The sequence below is a fragment of the Electrophorus electricus genome, chromosome 15 (assembly GCF_041902795.1).
Source record: "Electrophorus electricus isolate QZ-2024a chromosome 15, ASM4190279v1, whole genome shotgun sequence".
Classification (NCBI taxonomy): domain Eukaryota; kingdom Metazoa; phylum Chordata; class Actinopteri; order Gymnotiformes; family Gymnotidae; genus Electrophorus; species Electrophorus electricus.
The window spans coordinates 8671219-8689161 of record NC_137511.1 but is presented as its reverse complement, the minus strand read 5'-3'; the positions used below and the strand labels follow the sequence as shown (position 1 = coordinate 8689161).

Genomic DNA, 17943 nt, shown 5'->3' with positions numbered 1-17943 from the left:
CTCAGAGCAAGAGAGGCACTCATCTGGGTGCCTGACCACAGGCCAGACGAGCGCTGTCGAAGTGGAGGATGAAGCATCAGTAACCTTTGCGATGAGTGATGCACACCATGGCATGCTGTTCCTCACCATGACAAGGCCCTCTTCCTAAAGGTTATAGCTCACCTCACGCCAGCACGTGACGCTTTAGGGACAACTGACTAGAAAACATGCTGGCCCAGGTTCAAACAGCCTGGCTATGCAGTTTGAATTCTATCCATCTCGGGTTGGGTTTCAGAGAGACAGCTCAGGTGACACCAATCTGTGTGCATGTTTGGCCCACATGTGTAAAAACAGCAGTGCTCTGGCACTGAGGCACTTGAGGACTGCCCTAAATCAGATCAGCATTAACTGAGGATCCTTCTGAGAAGCAGCAGAGCTTTGAATATTTCTGAATTTAAAACAAAATGCTTTGTGTTACAACAAGGGAGAGAAGCTTTGGGGTATACAAAGGGTAAATGAGATTTCAATCAGTAATGAGTATACTGACAAACCCCTGTGTATTAGCAGTGCAACTTGATGACCATGACTGCTTTGTTTTTAGGTTTACTACACACACACACACACACACACACACACACACACACACACACACACACACACACAATAACACCCTTTACCCTATTTACTCCCATTTCTATCATCTGCAAGTGCATTGGATTGGAAAAGATGCAATCCCCATGTGATAAAAGGACTGGGCTGATTAGAATATCCCCGTAGTGACCGCAGCACACATCACTGCTTCTCTTTGAGAGTTTGGGAGGCAGTGATGAGGGGAGCAGAGGGCGGGAGCATGGGTTGAAGGGAGGCAGGGAGACTTCTCTTTCTGTCTAATCTGGCTGATGAAGATCCCTCACTCTGGAGACATGACAGGGGTTGCACCCACACCAATCACACTTGCTTTGGCCGCTAGCACAGCTTGCCACAGCACCATTCAGCAAAGTGCTTCCTCTCGCCCTCCCTCTCTCTTTCTCTCTCTCGTTCTGGCTCTCCGACACAAACACACCCTCTCTTTTGCTCTGCTGCTTGTGTGTTCTCTTCATTCCAAAACCGCAGCGACAGTCTCTCTTTCTCTGTCTCTCTCTCTCTCACTCTTTCTCTCACCCCCAGCAGTGGCACACATCTCAGTTGCTGCTCTGGCTTGTGTGTAGCGAGGAATGAGTGTGTGAGTTAGGCAGCAGACAAGGGAAACACAGAGTCGATGAGCGCGAAAGGTACTCAAAGAAGAGGGAAAAGAGGAAGGGAAGCGCAGAAAACCCAGTGAGGACAGACAAACAAGGAGAGTTTGCAAAGCACTTGGATTTTACTTGCCTCAAATCTCTCCATCTGATATCCTTACTGGCAAAAGACTCAATTAAGGTAAGACCCTAAAAACACATCTTTTCCTGTCTACAGCACTGTTCTGTATTTTTGCGCCTGTATGTGTATGTGTGTGTGTGTGTGTTTCTGCTGATGTAAGGTTTTTCACTGGGGCAATAATAAATAAACACACTGGGACGAGAGGAAAGAAAGAAGCTTCTAACTCTTGGCAAAGCTTGTGGGAGACTATTGCTCAGGTCCGGCTCCGGCGCCTGGCTCTATTGCCTGGCTCTATTGCCTGGCTCTGGGCAGGTGCCTCATACTTAGCCATCTTCTCTTCTTTCTTCTCTTCTACCCAGTGCAGAGTCATGCAAGCCCTGAGTGCATCTCTCCACTCTGGCAAGGTGATTAATCCTTGCATCCTTGAAAGTAACGGGTTTCTCTTCCCTCGTTTTGGAAGACAAACAGAGAGTGTGTGTGTGTATGTGACTCTAGTGTCATAAGCAGGGCTGCCTTAGGAGAGGTAATATTGCTGATGTATGGTTATTTTGTTGGCTGACATTAAAGGATGAAATGAAAATGTGTTCCATACCAGCATAGATAGAATGGTTGCAATCAGAGGGTTCTGATTACTACACCCTGTCCAATTCTAAAAAGTGTGTGTGTGCATGTGTGTGTGTGTGTGTATGTGTGTGTGTGTGTGTGTGTGTGTGTGTGTGTGTGTGTGTGTGTGTGTGTGTGTGTGTGCGTGCGTGCGTGCGTGCCTGTGTGCATGCGCATATGTGTGTGTCACATTTAAGACTGTCTTCTCAAAGTAACTGCTCTGTATTTGCATATAAAAGCAAATGGGTGCTTTGTTGATCACTACCACAAAGTAATGAAACAAAAGGTTCCAACAAGTCGTGCCAGGAAAGTTTGGGATTTTGCAACAAGAACAACAAATCAGGACATTTGCCATATAAAAGTGACACATCCACTAATGCATGCATACCCATGGATAAATGGCTGATAATACATTCTCAGCAGAAATAACTCCTGCATGTTGTAAGACGTCAAACATGACAATGAAACTGAATGCTGATGGTATTCAGCAAGAGGACAACATTATGAATTCATACGTCCACATGAAGAAAGGTGTATACTTGAGTGGTTACTAAGTAAATGCAAAAACAGGGAGTGTGTATCCTGCCAAGTGACTAACATTTGAAAAACACACACACATTAGTGAAGCAGAGTACATGAGATCACAAATTCCTTGTTCTGTTCCCCTGTGAGCTACTGAAGCAAACACTACTGCTCTTAGGTAGATAAGGCAGGAGAAAGATATATACTGATTCTGACTGAGAATTCACTGTATGATGCCTTTATAGTTGACAGAGGGTGAAAAAATACGTCCCTGGATTCTAGATCAATTCGAATATCACAGTTTCAGTGCAAGTACATGCTTGACAGATTGTTTGAATTTGAAACAAACAGGTACAAACCAAAGTTCATATACAACATACATATACAACAAACACATTCTGAGACTATATCATTTCAGTGATAGTTCAGGAAGTTCAGGACCAAACAGTCAACTCACTAGGTGCTTTAATTCTGTATATTTCAATATATAAAGAATACATTTGTATGAATAAGACTTTAGCACAGTGTGGAAGATGTAAAGGAGCTGTGCAGCAACTGAAATTTGGGAAGAACCTGTGCTTATAGCCCTCATCCCATATTATTTATGTAGCTTCATAAGATTAAAAAGGCATGCATTTATTTATAATTGATTAATTGATCAATTAAAGAAAAATTTATGTAATAGCTTTTCTGTTTGCATCCATTTGGCACTTTTATGAATATAATCTATTCCTGAGCCAGTTGTTTCAGCTGGAGAACAACATGATATCCCTTTTCATCTCCTTATATAAACTAAAGCAGGACTAGTAGACCAAATAAGAGCCACATTCCCCAGTGTGACCGTGGAAGCATAACACATGCAAACCTTAATGAGGAGCCCTATGTTGACCACTGGAGCACAGAATCAGGGATTGGGGAAAAAGGAAGAAGAAGAAGCAGAAGAAGAAGAAGAAGAAGGGAAACAAAAAACATCTCTGATTTTCCTGCTGAGTTCTCTGATGACTAATCAGCTGAAAGCAGAAAGCAGCACTGAGACACTGGAGGATCAGAAGTACAAGATTTGGCATGCCCCCCCACCCCCCTGCTCTTTCTTTCTATTTCTCCCTCTCTGCTTTTCCCTCTTTTTCTCTCTTTATCCCTCTTTGTGCCTGTACCCCCTTCTGTCCCTGATCAAAATTCGTAATTGTAACATCTAAGGCACAAAGATGACATTATGCGGGATGCTCAGTGGTGCAGAAGCAGCCTGCTACACCGGGTGCTCATGTCACTGGCTCAACACTTCACCCGATTTTTTTCTGTATTGAGACAAGGTCTGACCGTGTCCGTGCTCTAGTGTGGATTGTTGGTACGTGACGTTTTCATCGTGAGTGCCCTCCTTCCCTTCATCTCTCCCTCCCTATCTCTCAGTATGCTTGTGAGCCACTGCTTTTCATTGCTGTACTCTTCTTCTCGCTAGGGACAAAAGTTTGGCCGCTTATCTGTGCCTCGCACTAAAATGCTTTCAGCATGTGGACAGTGGGCTGAATGTGCAGTTGGTCACTGCCAGGACACATCCACAGCGCTAGAACATGTCCATAGGGACATGTCCATGTGTCTCTGAATGGCTCCACTACTGCAGTAGTGGAAAAGCTCTAGGGCCTTCAACAGGAGTGTGAATGGAGAGGGCATGGCCTTGTGGGAAATCCACCAGAGTGAAACTCACATAGCCCTAGGCTGTGGAGAAGATCATTGGTAATCTTGTGAATTTACTGTTTAAACGACTATCACCTGCTACTGGGACAGAGAATGGTGAGGAAATGGCTGTGTTCAGACAATAATGAGCTAGAAGTCTCTGTGTGTGTGTGTGTGTGTGTAAGCAAGATGAACTGTACCAAAGCAGAGTGCACCGGCCTGAAGACCACGTGTGCAGTGAGCACATCACTGAGGCTTCCGTAACCCCTACATGTATCACTGTTCAGTTAACCTCTTCGTCTCTCCTGCCCTCCAGGCCTCTGGGCCCTGCAGCTTCCCTCTTTGCTTTAGGTTTCTCGACCCTTAATTCTTGCCGGCTGCAGGCTGTTATCTAGCTTTATCTCGTTTCGTTCACCTGCCTCTCCCTCTTTCAATCACTGCCTTCTTTTCTGCACCTCCACCTCTCTCCCGGCCCATGTAATTTTAATGTCAGTATAGAGTGTCTCTCTCTTCTTCTCTCTCTCTCTCTCTCTCTCTCTCTTCTGCACACACACAATCCCACACACACACACACACACACACACACACACACACACACACACACACACAGTATGTAGCTCTCACTCTCTTTGGCCCCTAGAATCTAACTGTTGAACTGTTTGTGTGTGTGGTAGGTGTTTGTATTTATTTGAGTATCCATTTGAGTATCCATTGTCATCCTTAGTGAGGGATGCTAACTGATCACCGATCCGGATATGGCAGCTATCAGTGATGTTTGCCACAATGGTCCCAAGGAGAGCCCTCAGCCTCAAGCTGATCAATAAGCGCAATTATTTGGAGCACTGAGACTTACTTCACCTTGGGATATTTGGACTTTAAACTTCTACTAAAGTGAATCATCTCAGATCTGTGATTGTGTGTTTATGGAATAATTCAATCATGTAAAATTAAATTGCAGCTTTCCTTTATGATTATGATAATTGTATCATACCTATTTAATTCAATTTAATGTATTTCTATTGTATCTACATAATTCTAGTGCATCTATTATATTGTATTCCACAAGAATGGTTATGCTTTCTTTTTAGATCAACTAATGTATGACACATTAATTGTAATCAGTTAGAGTTAGATAAAGACTGTAGTTCATTCCTAGCTCTGCAGGGTTCAGTATTCTCTTAACTCCAGATTGTTCTCTTCCTCTACTCTCTCGTTCCACACACTGCCCCTTCAATGCTGCACTGCATCTACTCTTTCTCCTTTAACCCTTATTGCTCTATTTCTACTCCTTTTCTTTCTCGGCCTCACACACGCACACACACATGTGCACACACACACACACACACACACACACACACACACACACACACACACACACACACACACACACACACACACACACACAGACAATCAGCACACACACAGTGACAATCAGCAGAAGGGGGCCTAAATATCTCAAATTAAGGTCTGGCTGTGATGGATGTTCTCCTATCTTAGAGAGATATTGCACCTGTTTCCCCTCTGAATGATAGCCACATCTCCCCATCATTTATATTGATTTGTCTTCATTTTCATTTCATGCTTGCTTTCAGGAGCACTGTGTACACCTCCCCCCCACCCCCCACCCCCAACTGTGCACATAGTCACTTGTTCCTATGACCACATAAATGAACACTGGAACGCAGTATGAAGATACTTTTGGAGCACTGAAAAGCACTCAGGAGCTGCACTCTGGTGTATGCATGTGTGTATACAAAATCTTACCTTATTGTGCTATGCAGAATACTGAATTTCCAATATTATGTGGAAAGTTCATATACTGAACCAAGGCCAGAGGTAAGACATCATTAAGATAAAGCTGAGATTACTGAACGTCAATATTGAGGTTGGGGTCACAGCTTGAGTTTAGGGTTGCAACACCATATATAGCAGTGGCTATTTACACACATGCAAATAATACAGAGTTGAAACAGATAACAAGGGGGGGTAGCCAAGGCAGAGAAGGAAGGATCCAGAAAGTGCCAGTGGATTTGTCACAAAGTTTGAGGGTTAGACAGGATGGGTCATGGTTGATGTTTAAGGTTAAGGGTCAAAGTAGAGCATAAGGTTAGTGGTACATCAAACAGCAAGTTTAATAACTGAACTTGGTTGACATTTTCAAAATCAATCTATGTAAAATTATTCAAATTAAGGTATTAGATTTCATATAATTTCTGTAAGTGTCTAAAACTATAGAATGTGCATCACAGAAAAACAACCAACATGTATCCCAGAGAAAAAGAGAAATGAAAGGGACACAGAACTATCAGTGGCACATGTCTAATCGCTTGGCTGTGTTCTCGAAAGTGCTGCTTGCTCTTCTCCATGCTGATTCTAACCCACCCTGCTCTCCTTTCCCACACTTCCACTGGAAGCCGACCAACTTGCTGCTCTAGGGATGCTCACACTCAATGCTATTTACTGGATGTTGTTCACTCATTTGCAAAGTAAAGGACATATTAATGTGAAACAGAATCACATTTCATAGGGCTCCAGCCTTTTTAAAACTGCCCGAGGCCTAATTGTCTGTTTTTTTAAGGGTCGGTATCTGACAGGCTGGGTTTAGCTGAGGCGGAGGGGGGAGCCTGGAGGGTAGGCACTTTTGAATGCATTCGTGGCTTTCTGCTGGGAGGGAGAGTGAGAATGGTGTCAAACCTCGACAGCAATGCTGCACTCACAAATTCACCCAGTGCCATGCATAAGCAACAACTGTACAAGGCAACAGCATGGGCTTGGCACAAAAACTTGTGTGCCAGTTTACAGAATAAGCAAGAACGTGTGTGTGTATGCATATTTTATCTTAACAAAAATGTCCCGACTCTATAGGAAAGCCAGAGAAAATGAGAAAGAAGTTAAAAAACAAAACCAAAAAAACATATAAGTAGTTACACATAAATTGGTATATATAATTGGCCATACTGCATGACATGCTGTACAGCCTTACACAGACAGCATGTCATGGCCATATATATATATATATATATATATATATATATATATATATATATATATATATATATATATATATATATATATATATATATATGAGAGAGAGAGAGAGAGAGAGAGAGAGAAGAGAGAGAGAGAGAGAGAGAGAGAGAGAGAGAGAGGTATGTGTGCATTTCCTGCACTGACCATATAACACATCCTGCTAGCAGATAAATTCCCTTACACAACATTTTGACTATTGAATGTCCTTTCAGACAGTCAGCTATCATTACCTTGAGACTACCTCCCCACACTTGCTGCATCCATCAGAAGAGCAGCAGGCAGCAGTAAGGACTCCCCTGGGGAATACATGAGGAGGGCTGCTGAAGCGATGGCCTCCTCCAGGGTTCTCTAACCTTAAACATAACCCAGGCAGCCCCTACTGGCACTGGGGAACAGATTTGCTGTCAGCCAGGTGACTGACTATTAGTTTACAGACACTGTGGGAGAGAGGAGAGGGAGAGAGAAGAGAGGACAGGAGTCTAATGGTGCTCTGAGATGGGTTCCCGGAGTCTAAGCTTTTCATTTCCTCTCTGGTATATGACTCTGACTCACTAACTCTCTCTCCCTCTCTCTCTCTCACTGGCCTATACATTGAGCATTTCATTTCTCTTCTGCTGTACAAGCATCACTCTTTCTCTCAACTTTCTCTTTCTCTCTTTATCTCATACCCACATGCACACAGTTTTCTCTCCATCTTTGAACGCCCACGGATGGCGGCAAGAGGCAAGAGCTGTTCTTCCCCTAGCTCAAGCCCCTGCCTGCAACAGTGGCTCTGAGTGTGCCTGTTCACGGCACTCTGCTGGACAGCTACACAGCATGTCAACTGAACAGCTGAACAGCTGGGTTTCCTTGGGGCAAGGGGAAAGCCATTGCTTAACCTGACAATGTGCCTATGAACCGCTTTACTTAACCATCTTATTTGCCCATTGCATTTTCTTCTTATTTTAAACATTTAATTTTTCACCAACAAACCCAAACAGCAACTGTATTGGACCTTAGGGTGACTACACACTAGACATGGATAGAGTGGGATAGAATGATAGATACAGAGCCATAAAGAACTTGTCTATCTAGAAGGCATGTACAAACAGTTCAATATCGAGTAGGAACTGGGTAAACATTGAGCATATATGTGGAATATCTCAACAAAATGTTCCTGGTGATAACCATACACAGCTCAGGAGAGAAAAAAAAAACATGAAAGGAAAGAAATCACAGCTGTGGGTTTATGCTATTAATTTGCATAGACAGCATAGTGTTGAATTTCATCGTTTAGTTCAACAGCAGTGAGTGGCCAGTCAATTTTAAAAGCTAACTTACCTGGCTAACTTTTAAGTTTTTTTAAAATAATTTTCACACTGCACCTGTACTGACAACCTAGCTAGACGTATATAGAGACACACTTTTCCAAAATCTTTATATTACGGCAGTCTGGAGTCACAAGGAAGAAACACACCATGCTGATTAGCTTCTCCTCCATCCTGAATTCTCATTGGACCTCTACTTGAGCCCACCCCTCCCTTTTCCAATGATTAGCATATCTCTCCATCAGAATCAGTTGCAGTTGAAATAGTTTGAACTTTCTTGACTCACAACCAGAGCATGTTTTCACTACATACCAGTACATTTCGAGTCCATCAGCACTAATACATTGTCCTTATTGAAATGCACTGAAGGAATTGAGTTTTTAATACTGTGCCAGCTCTAGTGTGTTGGAACCCTTACACACTATTTTAAGTGGTGCCTGTTTTTTTTTTGTTTTTGTTTTTGTTTTTTTTAGCTAATCAGCTGATCATGATGACAGGAGAATGTGTACTGTCACATAGAGTTTGGCCCAGCAAGCTAACAAACTAGCCTGAATAGTGCAGTATGGTATGAACAGTATGGTACGGTGTGAACCATATGGTACACTGTGAACTGTGCGGTATGGTGTGGGTGAGCTCCATTGTCTCCTGGTGCAAATATTTAATGGAAAAGCACTGACATTAGAGACGCATAAGTGGACTGGGCAGAGGGGGACTGAGCCTAAGATTCATAAAATGAGAGAGAAAGAGGGCTGCGATGTGTGAGAGCCATAAAGCATGGTTGACAAGAACAGAGGGAAACAGCAAGAGAGTAAGAGAAGTCTCAGAATGAAGAGATGCAAGGATGGAGGTAGTCAGAAAGATGGAGAAGTGGATATGGCGGTAATGGGAAAGACTGATGAGAAATCATAGTGGGAGGAGAATATCTTGGCAATGAGAATAAACAGACAGGAATCTGAGCAAGTGAGGAAAAGAGAAATCAATGAAGAAACTTCAAAGTGTCAGAGTGGCCTCTTTAAGGATGAGGGCATGGAAAGACATCAGAATCATTCACACATTCATTCCCAAGCTTTGCTGCATGACATCAAACAGCACTGCGAGGTTTTCAGTTGAACAGATGTTTTATGTCCTACTTTGAAAGAAAGAGTGTCAAACGCAAGGACAGAATATCTTAAAACCTTTCTGAAATGTTGAAGGATAGTCTACATGACTGACACCTCAAATTGTTAAAACAAGTTTTAAAACCCTTGTTAAAATATGTGATTTCTACAATTTAAAATCAAATAGCAACTTTCGTAGAGTATAACTTTCAAATGCTACCATTTTTCCAATCTGGCCAACTCCCCCGGCCCCCATCCCATTTCACATTTCCGCAATTAATATTTTATACTGTTGAATGTCACTGAAAATTTGAATAACTATTCATCTATGAACTAAAGGGATCTTCATTTCATTAGACGTATGAAGAAAAACGTTCCATGAAATGACAACAGTCCCAGAACTATGCTTTTTAATAGCGTGACCATACGATGTAGGCTTAACACTGACAAACTATACTTAGATCTTTGTTTTTAGTATATTAGGTTTTTTTTTTATAATTCTTTTGCTTCTAGGCACTGTAAATATAATGTAAATATAAAAAACTGTCAGTCAGTCATCTTTCTATAAATGTTTGCCCTTGTTCAAGTAGCCATATTGGTACAATTATCCTCTTGTCCTTATACTGACAAGTTTCTCAATCATGTACTATTACATGATCAGCTCTGCTATGAAAAGAGTAGAAAATAAGTCTGTGTGTATGTATAAGAAAGAGACACAGAGAGAGAGAGAGAGAGAGCGTGCAACAGAGGAAAAGAAAGATAATACCCACTATTCACCATTTCAAAAGAATGCATGCCTCTGCAGATAAGTCGAATATCAAGTGCTAACAGATGCTAGTGTCCAATAGGAGGAGAAAATAATCCTTTTAAACATTTCATGAGAAAGGATTCAGTGGGGAATTAGACAGAAGCATTTGTAAACACGTCTCCTCTCTTTGTGTCATTGGCCTACAACCGTGAGCCACCATACAGAGGTACATCACCAGACAAGTGCTACTGGACATTCCCAGCATTCCCAGGCTGCACTGCAGGGATGTGGCTCTACAGCTTTCATTCCAGGTGGAGTGGGTGGGGTAGTGGATCTGGATAGATGGAGCAGCACATTGCTCGGCTCTCGCAGTGCTGTTCTGTTTTTACAGAGCGGGGGAGGAAATGAGGAAACAATCTCAGTGGTAACATATCATATGCAGATTTTCAACCCTTGTTCTCTCCTACATGTCCTAATGCCCCTACATTCTGCTCTTCTCCCAGCGAGGTCACAGACTGATCTAACCTCCCGGATTCATTTCAGAGAGTAAATAAGAGTGGCCTGCTCCAACCTTGGACCTGATTGGATTCAGTATTGCACTCAAATAGGGAAAGAAGACCTAGGTGTGGAATCTGGAGACAACTGTTGAGAGACAGTTTCTGAATCTATAATACTGCAAGTTTACATGAAATGCGTCTCAGCTATAATATGACATTAAAACTTTTTTTTTGTATTGTTTAAGTTAAACCACCTCTACTTAGTCACAGAATACTATACACAGTATTACAGTATATCAGTAGTGAAAAATATACACACTGTACACTCAGTGGTTAAATTACAGAATTAAAAGAAAAAAAACCTGCACATGATCTGAAAATCCTGTCAAAATGCAGAGTTTCATCTTAAGACCTACTCAGTCATATCAGATTTGAAAGGTACTATAGTACAACCAGAAACTCTGTCTCCTAAGTAGATTTCAAATTGCAGTGTAGTAGCGAGTGACATGTTGTTGAGCTCGGATGAACACTCTGTCTGCACCTTGTCATCTCTGACCCACAATCTGGGCCAACAATGCCACTGACATGCCACTAACTTGCCAGCTCAAGTGCACAGAACCACGATTCCCTCAAGTCCTCTCAAACAGGAGCACAAGGACTAGAGTTTCCCCTTCTTCTTTATCTTGGCTTATGTCTCTTGTAAAAAAAAAAAAAAAAGAAAGAAAGAAAGAAAGGGGGAAAATGAGCCATTGAGAAGATAGTAGAAACATCATCTGTTTCTCTTTCAATTATTCAGAAGGCTGCCGATTTACCATAAAATGACCCATCTCAGAGCTCTCTCCTAAATCACAGTGACCGCAAAGGACGCCTTCCCTCTCAGATTTTGCATTGACTAAAACAGCTTACTAGTGGAAGCAGCAATGAGACCACATATGCCACTATTGCCGCATTGTATAAACCATGAACCTGGGAATAAGATAAAGCTTTGCAGTCCTACCATAAAAAAATGGAATAAGAAATCATCCTGCCATAGCCCTGCATCTTGAGGCCCAAGGAGAGGGGGAAGGAAGAGGAGAGTTTCTGAAGGTCATTGCATGCCAGCCACTTCCCTGGCCATAATCACCAAGGGACTGTGATGAATTTGAAAGAGATGATATAAGTGGAGGTTAATACATTTAGTTCAGCTGGGAAAAGAGGTGGGAGAGAAGTGGAAACATCACAGGGTGAGAAAGCGAGCGAGTGAGAACAGGAGAGAGAGGGATTGATTTAAGGAAATCAACATAGTCTGTGAACTCAAGGCTCATAATCACACTCTCTCATCACACTCTCTGTTAATTATATATAAGGAATCAAGTAGTCAACACTTGAGAAGCAAAAACAAAATACCTGAGGACATGTGTGCCCCACTTGGTATTTATCTTAATATCATCACAAGAAAAATGCTTGCACGAAATATGTGGTTACCATACATCAACTCAGTTTGTTGATTCATCTACTGGGGAATTTGAGGGGGCCGGAAGATGGACTAACCTTGCCTGCCTCTGTAGGAAACTTATTTTCTGCTCTGCTTTGCTACATGCAGGCGTTTAATGTGGGCAGCAGCTGCTTCAGAGCTGATACACTGCAGGTGAAAGGAAGGGGGAAGTCATTACCCTCCACGTTCGCATTCACACTCACTCTCTTCCCATCAAACGCAGGTCACACACATGGTGAAAAGAGAAAGCAAGCAAGCAAAGCAGACTCCAGGTCCCTGGTGAATACAAGGGGCTTATTTTGTGGATGGGGGTTTTCTGGACCTCACCAAACAATATTGGACAATCCTCCCCCACTGGTTCTTAGCCACTATACTTCCTAACACCTGATTACCTGAAAAGACATTCCAGCCTTCCTCAAACTGGTGGCTCACTTTCAAAGGTTGGCAAAAGTTGGTACACACAGACCTTAAAAAAGGACAAAAAATTATGCAACCACAGAACTGAAATAAAAAGAGACAAAAAGCATTGAATCCCTGGGTCCTATTGGTAGGCAGAATAAATACATACCATCAGTAATAGTATGTGGTACTTGGCCTAATTTGCACACTACAGTTTTCCTCATCCTAAGTTCAGCCACAGAATTGCTTCAGTAATGGCCTGAAGGGAAAAACACCTCATCCTTCAACTAGAAAGGTCAGTATCCTTAGGCTAAAATCAAATGAGCAGAAATAATGAATAGGAAGAGAGAGAAGAGCAGGAGATAATGTGGATTGAGACCTTTATAAGAACAACAAATCAATGAGGCAGTAGATTTTCTACACACAGCAAAGGCATGAAACTCATACTGAGCTGAGCTTGGCAGGGCTCTACAAGTTGATCTTGGGTCAGATATGGGTCGATCGTTCATATACAATTTCAGGCTCAAACATGCTTTGGGTTGTTTAATAAAAAATTAAGTATTACTAAAAATATTTTATTAAAATATTTTAGTTAGATAGTGACTTTAGCTATTCCTTTTTTTCCCCAAAGTTGTCAGTATGGTATCATGTAAGATAAGTTAAGGCATAAGTTACAATTTATAGCATAACCAATTACATTCAAGGTCAAACATTTCCAATAGGAAAAAAGAGAAGAGTGAACTTGGTAGGTCCACTATTAATATCAGCTATTCCCTACATTGAAGGGTAGTTTTGAACAATTTTTTAAAAGCTACTTTAGTACACACAAGCACTTAGAATATCCGAGTAACACATTGTAAAACCTCCACTGTAAGAAACCATATATGCTGAATTCAGTCAGGTCATGTCTCTGGTAGAAGCATCTGGATTTGGGGTTCTGTTTCATGTCCATGGTGACCATTATACTAAGAGTAATATAAATACAAAATGATGAATAAGCAGATGGGGTGTGGGGTTGCTGATACTGACTACAGTCATTAAATGTTTTTGCAACATTGTAAGCAAAGTTAGACACTTGCAGATAAAAGGCAGGAGTTTTACTGTAATCCAGATCCATAGGGGTTAAACTAGCCAGGGTCAGAAGAGAGATGCAGTCAAGGGTAAGCACAATCATTGAGGAAAACAGTCCAAATCCAAAAAACTGTAGCGCGAAAACACAGGCAGACAAATCCAGCAAGGGGTAGGCAAAAAACAGATTTGAGAGTAATGGGGAAAACTAGGTTTAAAATAAATAAATAAATAAATAAATAAATAAACGCACAGAGATCAAAAACAGGAAACAACCACTCGGTATGCACAGGTAACCAGGAGGCAATACGTCATAACGACAAAGACTCTTAGAATGGCTTCTATATATGGAAAACAGGTGAACTCAATATGCAGGTGATGAGGATCTAATGAACTGTTGACGATTGGATGAGTCGCTCTCCTGGAGACTAACTGCATGATGGGTATTGTAGTTTGTTTTGGTGTTGGGCAGCGTGACAGTTTTGTGGTTAAATTTTAATTAAACACATGCATTGCCTTATACTTCTAGGGAGCATTTTCAAAGAACCAAAGGCAAAGTCCTTTAATAATAATAATAATAATAATAATAATAATAATAATAATAATAATAATAATAATTAGTTTTGTTTTTTCACATTAAAATATTAATAATTTAATAATAACAATTTGCATTATTACAGAAAGAATGTGTGAGAGAAACACAGAGAAAGAGAGAATGAGAGTAAAAGTGAGAGAGGTCCATTTGGGCTGGGTTTGCAACAGATGTTGCCTGTATCTTCAAAATGCTTTGCCAGACAGGGAATTTTTGACTGACGGTTTGCAATCAAAATGGTCTTTATTTGAAATGGGGATTTTGCATTATAGAGAATCTACTGTACATCAAGACAACAAAAAACTTGGCTAAAGGAGCAGGTGTTGCATTCCTTTCTGAGCAGATATAGAATCTGCAGTATTCATTTTGTACTAATTTTTCCTTTCTTTCTTTCTTTCTTTCTTTCTTTCTTTCTTTCTTTCTTTCTTTCTTTCTTTCTTTCTTTCTTTTTTCTAACAAGAAATAGTGCTGGTAATTATGTCTTGTGCAAATATTCACAAGGCCAGCTGATTTCAATTTCTCCTCAAACTGAATCCACTGGTGTTATCAGAATTAGAACTATGCTCCCAACCACCGAATAGTGTGGTGTTACATTGCCATACTGGAAGCATGGAGGGAAAATGGAGAATAGGGGAGTGAAGACTGCAAATGAGAACCAACATTTCTCTGAATTCTGGCACAGGCTGGATGGACAGAGCTTCTCCTTATCACTATCATTTTACTGACTGGCTCTTGGAGACACATGACATATGGGTCTCAGTATGTCACCTTGCAGGTGTTAAGATATAGGATTCTTGTAGCAGTTGCCACTCTGCATATCATTATTTCTTGATCATGTTGGTAGTGATATGAACCATATGCAACTGCGAGTATGTGTACATCGGTATCTAATAATTAGTTCTAAAACCTACAAATAAAACATCCAATTGTGTCCTATAGTCCACTACAAACAGTGAACTAACATAAAATGGGTGAATTTTCACACTAAAGAAGAATGAATTCCTTATAGCTAAAAAGTCATTTCTACAATTTCTGTTCTTTAGGTTCTGAAAAACTTAATTTCACCTGGGAGGGTGTGTGCATATATGTGTGTGTGTGTGTGTGTGTGTGTGTGTGTGTGTGTGTGTGTGTGTGTGTGTGTGTGTGTGTGTGTGTGTTTGTGTGTGTGTGTATGAGAGTTTTCTTATTGTTTCTATTTTTAATCAATACCCTTAAGTATATTTAATAACCATTGCTGTATGTGCACACATAATTGTATGCACCTGAGAATGGGTGTTAACAAATTCCATAACATTTACATGACATATTACAATTTATTACCTTATTATTCCTTTGGAGAGGACTTAGTGATCCATGACAGCTTTCCAAAATAATTATATGTCATGACATCACTTTGAAATATATCTGTATTAAATGCAACCTGGAATATAGAGCTATAGTCTTCTGTGGAACTGTTGTTTAATATACAGACATATGCAATGTGTAACTGACTTCTAGGGTTAGGGGTTTCTTTGAATACTTCTAAACCTTACAAACTGTTTTCTCTTAATAATTGTGTTTGAAACACATATACCTTCTTGTCATTTCAATTATATTAATTGATTCTTTCATGCATAATTTCAAATTATTAACACTGTACTTGTGCAAACATATATGGAACTGTGGATATTTTAATGTAGCAGAAATATCAAAATGAGACTTCACAAATAGTTTTCTACAGCTATTGTCAGCATTCAAACTGAGCTACTCAATATTTCAATAGGATTCCCTGAAGTGTAGTATGTATCCAAATGAAGAGTGTCATATTGCTATCCTCTGAAACACAGAAGGGAGGACACAACAAAAACCAGATCAACACTTAAATCAGTGATGGGCAGACCAGAGTTGTCTGAATAGCAACATCTACCATAGAGATAATGAAGCAGTCATGCATCAAATGCAGTCTCTTTTGAAAGACTTTAAGTCAAATGTATGACCATCATTTCTGGAATTCCATTCAAACTACTCAGAAAACTGTAGCTAGTTCACAATTCCTCTGCTCATATCTTCAGCCATCCTGTAAATGTATCACTCCTGTACTCCAAAATCTTCATTGGCTCTCCATAGTCTTTACAAGCTATATGATTCCCCTCCTCACCTCCAAGGCACTCCATGGATTGGGCCTCTCCTACCTTTCTGACATCCTCTCCAATACTCTACCTCCAACTGATCCTTGGGCCAACCCTTGCACTCTAGCAGATACTTCTGCTGATCTTCTCATCACTCCCCTTCTCACTTCTGGGCTTTCAGCCAAATGACACCCCACTTATAGAATGTTCTCCCCCTTTGCTTAAGATCTTTTAATTCAACAGTTTAAACTGCACCTCTAAACTCATCTGCTCACACTAGCATATTCTTAGCCTTTTTGTTATGTATTGTCTAGTCTGCTGTATCATACCACACATTCCCTCTATTTCTGAAGTGTCCTTGGGTTTCTTAACAAATTATTCCACTGCAACAAAATAGTCTGAAATACAAAATGCACATATTTCTTTTCAATGGCAAATTCCTACATGAGGGGGGAATGTCAATGAAATAAGTTGTGTAGTCTGGAGTTTTGGACTGTGCCAAGAATTGACAGGCTAAACATATTAAAGCTTGTGTTCTTTCTGAAAAGGTTTTTACTGATGTGACAGATGTATTTGTTCAAAGGATTTGAGAATAATAATTAATCAATAAACTGAAACATGGATAACAAGAAACTGTGAAGAGCATGAGGTCTGGGAAGCACTGGGTGCCTTTTGCAGATATTAAATATTATACTCAATTGAAAAAAATCAGTATAGTTAATAAAGATTTGTTTGGGGGATTTTTAGTATTCTTTAAGAGTTTAATTTTTGTCAGGAAAAACAATGTCTGTACTGTCAGTCTGGTGTTGAGAGTTGTTCACATGTCTCACAGGACTAAATCATGCTTATTAAGAGATCTTCATGCTTCTTTACGCTTTCTTAGTGTGATGTGTTTGATTAAGATAGTTTTGTCATTCCACTGCCTCAAATAGCTTAGCTTTAATACTTGGCAGTGGGATTACAAAAGCATGGCCTCAGACTAATATGCCACTTGATTACTGTGCTTAGAGGCCTAGTGAAACAAAGCTGACCTAGAGTGTCTTCCCTGTTATTCATCCAACACAAATCTCTTTAATTGGCTGTATATAATAATAAAGGTTAATAATGCTGCATTTTGAACACCCATTATACTTGGGGTTCAAATATCTATTTCCCTCCCATTGTGAAGCTCAACAGGCAAAAAATAGTTTATACACAGTCCTATACCTGAAGAACATTAGTCAAAAGGGACACCTGGCTCATCATGGTCACTTTATAACCTTGATGCACCATGTTGGCAAGGGGTAGCTGTTAATCTGAGACTGATCTTGAATTACAAGTGAGAGCCACTCCCTACACTGTTCATGCTATGTAGGTAAAACAGCACACATTAACAACACACATGTTTATGTTGTGCTGAGTCTGTCTCCATCAAGACCTTTTTTTTTCAAGCCCTAGCATAATGGATCTAGATATAACTAAAGAGACTCGTTGCTGTTGTCATAAGAAACTC

The 17943-nt window shown here is 40.6% G+C and overlaps 1 protein-coding gene across 1 annotated transcript in view; it reads left to right on the top strand.

Moving 5' to 3' along the window:
- The first annotated feature begins 1079 nt into the window (after positions 1 to 1079).
- Positions 1080 to 17943, top strand: part of cdh12b (cadherin 12b) — a 92419-nt gene continuing 75555 nt past the window's right edge. Inside the window, exon 1 of the mRNA XM_027008526.3 lies at positions 1080 to 1395. The gene's annotated coding sequence lies outside the window, so the exon portion shown is untranslated. The remainder of the gene's footprint in view (positions 1396 to 17943) is intronic.